Genomic DNA, 7742 nt, shown 5'->3' on the forward strand with positions numbered 1-7742 from the left:
ACCTACAGTTATGATAATAGACACAGGCATTCTCCTTAGAAAACTGCAAATAATTTCATTTTAAGCCACTAGGCAAACATTTTGTTCAGTCTGAAATATTCAAGCAATATTATCTCCATTTCTAAGAGGATTCAACAGAGCTTATCAAAAAAGTTTAGCAAGGATAAAAACCCTGACTATTTCTAGTGTCTAGACTTATGCATTAAATACATAGTCAGTTGTATCAAAATAGGTCTTGTAATTTATGAACCAAATAATATAACACATACAAATCAGGAGGTTATGTGACTGTCACCAGAGCAAGAAACAAAATTACTTGTATAGTATGGAAAGAACAGTGAAGACAGCTTTTGTTTGCATAAAAAGAGGAATACTTTAAATSCATCATGCACAGCTCTTTTTCTGAAGCAGAAATGGGCTAAAAAACAGTAAATTCTGTTCCTGCACACAGCCATGCATCAATAAAATATTCTTGTAGAGAGGTTTATTACTTTACAGTAACAAGCAGTGTATTTTAACAGGTGGTAACCTGAAGAAGAGAAGCCAGAATAAGGATAGGTAATTACTGGGTTTTATGAAGGCAGAATTAACAGCTGGGTGTGTTTGAATTAATTAGCACTTAGTGACCAGATAAGCTTGGTAGTTACAGTGACAGCTTTACTTATGTAACAGTTACTTTACCTAAAGAAATATTTTAATGCAAGGTAGATTGACATATCCAAATTTTGACAGGAAAATGTAATGTGATTTTAACTGCTAGTTCTGCAGGTCTGTTATCACATACATGCAATATTATCTTTATGTTTGCAGGATTGGCACCTAATCTGGTCAGGACTTGACTATGATGAAGGGGAACTGWAAACTCTGAATGCAGATCACCGAAGGAGCAGTTCATGTTGACCACTGGCAGTAGTCTCTCAGTCAGCACATCTGGTAAGTCTTAAGTCTGGTTAGTGTATCTCTTCTTGAGGCAAAGTGAGGCTCTACCAGAAAACCCAGACCCACCTGCTTCTGATAAGGTACTAAATACAAAGTAGGAAATCTACAAAATAGTATGACTAAATCCATAGGAGGAAAAATATATTGTGATAATGAAGGGATGCTTTAATTGCACAAGGTTTGTAGGAAGAACTGAGTTCTGTGAGACAAGGAAATATATTTGGCTGGCACAGACCCTCACATGTGAAGCCAAGGGCAACAGTTAACTGTTACTCTGAGTTTCCATAAAAATGTTAATGAGTAAAATTTTAAGAGAAGGCAGACACATGGAGCAGAGGGAGTGCTGAAGGAGAGAGGTTAAAGGGGAGAGAACATATGTTTAAGCAGGCAGCAGTGAATCTAGGGGATTAGCAGGAGGTGTGTAACAGGGAAGATCATAAAGGGCTATGAAACAACCCTCTGTACTGAGTCTGTGCTACAAGAAAGMCGACCTACTTGGAGGCAGGATTTTTTCCCCTACCATATCAGCACATCTAATTACATATCTTGTCTTTCTCATAAAATTATTTTTCCTTAACCCTTATATCATCACATCACCTATGATTTTATGTTTAATAAATATTCCGTGGCTTTTTCCACATKATTAGATATGCAAATGTATGCTCTCTTTTACTTGCTGATCTTCCAAAATAAAAGACAATTGAAAAAGTTAATCTATACTTTTTTTCCATGAAAACATGTCAAGGAGGTCTTCTAGGTAAAGAAAATCACATGGAGAATCAGGGAACAGGATTGTTGTCAAACTAGATGTTTACTTTGAAATTAAAATTAAAGAAATAAAAGTAAAATGAATTACTTGTAGCTCATTTTATTTTGCTGGATATGATAATCCAAGAATAACATACAAAATATTTGCAATCGTTTCCCCTTTGCCATCTCACCTAAAGAATTCTGACCAAGATACTAAATTTTAAAGCTTGCCTTGAATTCCCATCAGTATCCCCATGTAACCTCTCTTGCCACAAAGATCCTTAAATAGTTCTGTCTTTTGGCATGGAGCTATGCAGGAGAGAGGCCTATAATGACAGCCTTCAGTGAGGAGCAAGTACAGTAGGATTTCAGTAAATAAAGTGCAAGGTTATGGTTCCAGTTTCCAAAAGTGTTAGGAGGGAAGGCTATGTGCAAGACAGCTGTGCCARCTTGTAAAATGTACATAGGAGAGTAGAGATTTACAGCCTCCTTTGTGTCCCAGTTTATGGATGCTGGATGTTAYGGCCTCCTGTATAACTGGAAGTTTCCATTCTGTGCTTATTAGATACAAGAATTTCAAATGAAGTCCAGCCAAATGAAGGCTGGCAGGATTTTGTTAAACAGAACCCATTCTTAAAGCTTTCYGATATCTTTGTTAATCCATAATCTTGCCTTCTTTTCTTCAGATTGTACAGACAAATAAAGGGAGGGATTTTTAAATGTATGTAATGAGAAGACCAGAGACAAATGCATTCAATAATCTGCTTTTTATCCTGGCTCTGGCATTTCTTGAACCTCCTTCACAGTATTAATTTGATGTAAAAACACAATATCACACTACTCACATATTCATATGAGTGCAGATCACATGTCTCCATGGCATACGGTGTTCAGTGATGCCTGGTATAACTGACATATATCCAAGCAAATATTCTTATGGATAGTAGGTCCTTATTTGTGTRTTGCTGAAGATGGCACTTCAGCAATGGCACCGAGAGGCATCTCTGTTCTTGAGCAAATGGCTTCTTTTTACTTAACCCTTGCAAGAGGGTTACTGGAAACTTATTTCTATTGAGACTGAAAGTCTCTGCTCTCTTACTCCTAATATGCTCAATTTGCAATAGACCAGGATCTAGTGTCACTTATTTTCTCTGGTAATTTTCATGGGATTTCTGCTTTTAGAGGTTCTGGTCCATCARTTTATGACCCCTCACAGAATGGCACACTTCACAATATCTCCCCATTCGCCTGTACTAAGGAGCTCTCTGWCATGATTTTGTTGAAAAATATATGACTATTCAGTCTGCTTGTTGTAGTGTTTTACCTTCTTMTTTGTTACTATGTCAGTATTCAGTGTGTGAGTATCTAGTGTTCTGCAGAGAGCCCTGCATAGTTTTTTTTCCCTGATTCTTGGTTATGGTAAGCAACGCTAGGTCCCAGAATTGGAACGCTAGCTTGGCATGCTGCAAAAAAATCTGGATAACAAAGCTTTCCAAAAATTGAACTCATTTCRCTAACGTTACCATAGCAATATCATTCAAAAAGTTCCCAAGTGAAACTTTGTAACTTAATGTGAATAACTTAATTGGGGAAAGGGAAAAGTGCTAAATCTACATAGTTCTGCTTTCTTAGACACCCATAGTAACAATGTATTTTAACTTGATTTTATTTTAAGGTAAGGAATGAGAACAAATGATTCTTCACTGGGAGACTATGATGTTTTAAATATATGGTCTGGAATGAGTGAAAAAATCAAGAACACTGGAAAGGTAAGTTGTAACGCACTGAAAGCAAATYCTCAGTTATTTCATAGCTGCATGCAGTGTATTCTTGAGTGGTAATAACCCTCTGCTCTTAGCTTTGTGCCTTCAGCAGAAGGTAGGGTAGATGAGATCTGTGAGTCAAAATTAAATCAGAATTTTGCAGCATGGGATTAGTAAGATTGAACTATGACTTYAAATCCTTTGATCTAGACAAAGTCTTTGGGACAGTGGCATCCATTGAATATTATATAGCAAAACACTTTCCAGGAATGATTCTTCTCCATATTTGTGGATGTGGGGAATTCTGATTGKACAGCAGGTTGGGTTAAGTATCTGTTGTACCCCACCAAACACCAAATGTGTGTATCACCATTGAATTGGTGATACCAAGCATTTTTGTGTTGTTTATAGCCTATGCACTGCTTTAAAACTGAGTTGGGGAAAGATGGTTTTTCTCTAAAAGGTAAGGGATATATACACTTTATCCAAATACCGGAAGTTTGATGTTTGTGCATATGTCTGCTAAAAATRTATTCCCTTTTTTGTGCTGTATCATTTTAAAATGAAGAGATAAGTTTGTAGTGTAAGCTGGAAAAAAGACATGAGGCTTAACCACTGAAGTTTTGGGGCTTTAGGGTTTAATCAGTGTAAAGCATTCTACCTACTACTGTGAACATATTCCTTACCAAGCAAATACTTCTTTTTTACTTTCTCCTCACRAAATAGCTTTGCTCTGTGATCTTCTGATTCTGCTTTATGCTGATTGATATAGCTGGAAGGTTAAGTAGAAAGATACCTTTTAAAATGAAAGACAAAAATCAATTCTGTCAGGTTAAATCCAGAGAAGGAGATCTTTAGCTTGCTTTTACAGTAAAGAGCTAATGAGAGCACTGATTTGCTTGCCTTAAATTTCTGTTTTTATATTGGCAAATCTGTAAGGCTTTTTCTGCTGCAAATAGATAATATTGCAGTGCTGTGGCTGCAGCAACAGACAAGATGAAAATTGGCCCAGTGGGGCAGATTTTTACAACTACGTTTCTAAAGGAAAAACTTCTTCAAACAGTTGTTCTCCACGCTGCATTAAGGAGCATATTTGAGAAGAGCTGAATTCATATTCATTAGAATGAAATTAAACAGTGATATTTTTAAAAGACATAAAATAATAGGAAACGTGTTAGTTGTTCTGCATTTTAGGAAACTTAGCTACTTGAGTTTCTAGCCTAAATGGAAGCTGCTGACTTTGAGAAATCTAACCCCTGCTGGCACCGCCGGCGCTGCCTCAGAGGCGCCTCTTGTGCGGGACTCGCGCTGCCCGTTTGGGAGGGCCAGGGCTGCCTCGCACTCCCTGCACTTCCCTGTCTCGCAGCTGTGGCTGCGGTAATGCTCCCTAGGCAAAGTCCTCTGGCACAAGTGTCCACTCCAGAGGCCCTCCCTTCGGAGCTCTTGCAATACTTCATGCACCGCAATCTCCCTTTCTGCAGTCTGACCACATGACAGATGGCAGGAGACGTGCATGTCCCCTAGGAGGTGCTACCAACCTTGGAATTAATAAACAAAAAGGTTTCCTCGTTAACGAAACTGCAGAGGGCACTTCGGTTTTCCCATTTCCAGCTACATCCTCATGTTTATTTGTGTACTGTCTGCCTTRATAAGAGAAATCTGCCAGGTTGGACCCCAAACCGGCGTGTTGCTGTAAAGTGCGTGCRTATGAACACATGAGCGTACGCGGTGGGTGAGAGAAGACAGAAAATCCTTTTCTTGTAATGCTGCTCCTATTTCTAGATTTATGAGAGCGGAGGAAAATTGGGCTCTCTGCACTCAGGGATAAAAGCAGGAGCCCTGCCTTAGCAAGATGACGGCCAGGTCCCTGACAGCAGAGCAGAAAGGAAATTCAGACCAAATCAGCTTCACAGACTATAGAAAGAGTTTTGAAGAGTTATATCACAGGTCTAGCAAAGAACCTAATACTAACTTTCAAAGTTAATAAAAGAAGAAACACAGACAGTGCTATTTGTTGCTTAGAMATGGAGTTTTAATGAGGACACTGGCATARCTCAGTGCAGCAGCAAAGTGACCTGCTGCCAGGATCCTGGCACAACAKRGGGCTGGTGTTTCACCAGGGAACTACTTTCCCTTCCCAGTCCACAAAAGCTCCAGTGTCCTTCTCYGACAGCGAGCAGAGCACCTTCAGCATCCCTTGCACGCTCACTTCCATTGTCAGTGGGGGCTGCAGGGACAGAGCAGAAACACAGTCGTGAGTCCAGGACCTCCTCTGCCAGGCCTCTGCCAGGTCCTCCCAGTGCCAGCATCGAGGCTGCCAGCCCTGGCACCAGCAGCATCTGGGAGGGAGCCCTTAGGGCTGCTTGGGCCGGTGCTTTCCTGCAGGGTCAAGTGCCATTTCCCAGCCCCACACACAGCTCCCGGCTTGCAAATCCCCCCGCTCCCACCTCCATGCACCCCGGCATCCATCCAGCGCCCCGAGTGGTGCTGGCCGGTGATGCCTCTTGCAGGCTGCCCAGAACATGGTGACAAGGTGCATGGCTGCGGAGCTCCAAGGCAAGGGCATCCTGTGCATGGCCATCCATCCTGGCTGGGTGAAGACTGACATGGGCACAGACAAGGTACCGTGCTGTGCAGGGAGCGGGCAGCACAACCGGCTCTGCTCCTTGCTCCAAGGCCACCTTGCGGTGACACTTACATCCCTAAGCCCTAGGGACAGCTCTGAGATTTGCATCTCTGTGCATGCAGGGGGGGTGAGTCTGGAGCAGCTCAGGTGGGGCAAGGAGGGGACCACAGGCTGTGGCAGCCCTGCTGGCATGGGATCCAGGAAAGAATAGATAGAGGATGAAGTGGGGAAAATGACAAAAGACAGAGACCCAACATCAGTTGGATCATCTCAGGGGCATCCAGCACAAAGGCTTCCAGCTGTTGCCAAGGCCGCAGCAAATGTCCTCCTGCCAGCAAGCTGTGATGGACAGGCAGCTTCAGAGCACAAATCATTTGTCATATGTCTCTGAAGAGCATCACAGTAGCCTGGGGATGTGACAGGAGCATAGATGTGCTGGCCTAAGGGACAAGATCCATGAAGATGAGACTGTAGGATAGATGTGCTATTACAAGAGGTGAGCAGCTCCCAGCAGGGCTCCGCTGTGGGACATGGGGAATTGTCACAGCTGTGCCTCTGTAGTGGATATGTCATCACTGTAGAAATCCCCATGACAGAGGAGACACCATGCCTTATCCGCTACTGCACGCGACATGCTACACTAGCAGATGGGTTTCAGGACACACACGATACCATGACAGATGTGACGTCCTTGATCGAAAAGTTGCAGCTGTGACTGCAGGCCCATGGCTGTGCCACAGCAGCAGATGTGGTATTGTCATAAGAGACTAGCACCAGAGAGGCTGTTGTTCGATGCCACCAGCTGCCAGGACAATCTCCTTGGCCAGAGCCAGCAGCAAGTGGTGAGACAGGGGCACAGATACCCAGCCCCTGTCCCACTCAGCAGAGCGGTACGGGATGGAAAAATGGAGAAAGGCTCCCATGACCACTCTCCTCTGCTACAGCCAGCAGTGCTCCGGGCCATGCATTTGAGACCTCCGTGACAGGATGGTAGCATCTAGCTGAGCCTGAAGCACAGCTTCCCATATGTTTCCCATTGGCTGCATGAGGACCTTGCACCCCACCTAAGACCAGGAGTTCCCTGTGGGCCCCAGCTCCAAGGCAGAGGGTGTGAGATGTGGGAGACAGGTTGCTGTAGCCCTTGGGCAGTCTTGTCTGGGGAGAGGGCCCATGAGTTTCCATAACCCCAACACCCAGTGACGTATCCCAGGACACAGTGGTGCCTACACGGCCCTGAGCACAGCTACCTGGGGAAAAGCCAGCCCTATGGCACTTCAGGGTATTCACCAGCCATGTGCTGCCTTCCCTGAGCACCTATCTGGCCCCAAAGTCCCTGTGGTTACCCAGCTGCTCAGACACAAGCAGCAGCCTGTCCTCTCTCAGGACCACAGACTGTCACTGACGGAGGATGCCCAAGCACAGCGGCGAGTCAGGAGACTTGACCTGTTGGCACTGCTCTGCACAACCATCTGGAGTCCACCCAAGAAAGGGGCTGAACTCGGCAAGTTCACACCCCACACACATCCTGATGCAGTCACAGATGGACACAACAACATGGATTTAATTAGGACATTGGCACAGCTCGGGGCAGCAGCAAAGTAACCTGCTGCCAGGATCCTGGCACAACATAGGGCTGGTGTTTCACCAGGGAACTACTTTCCCTT

At 43.8% G+C, this 7742-nt stretch overlaps 1 protein-coding gene across 1 annotated transcript in view; it reads left to right on the plus strand.

Annotated features, from left to right (window-relative positions):
• Nucleotides 1-817: 817 nt before the first annotated feature.
• LOC112943289 (C-factor-like) overlaps nucleotides 818-7742 on the plus strand; it is a 24502-nt gene continuing 17577 nt past the window's right edge. Inside the window, exons 1-2 of the mRNA XM_026034440.1 lie at nucleotides 818-933; nucleotides 3365-3458. The gene's annotated coding sequence lies outside the window, so the exon portion shown is untranslated. The remainder of the gene's footprint in view (nucleotides 934-3364; nucleotides 3459-7742) is intronic.

Source organism: Nothoprocta perdicaria, unplaced genomic scaffold, assembly GCF_003342845.1.
Source record: "Nothoprocta perdicaria isolate Ctin4 unplaced genomic scaffold, notPer1 scaffold_143, whole genome shotgun sequence".
NCBI lineage: Eukaryota > Metazoa > Chordata > Aves > Tinamiformes > Tinamidae > Nothoprocta > Nothoprocta perdicaria.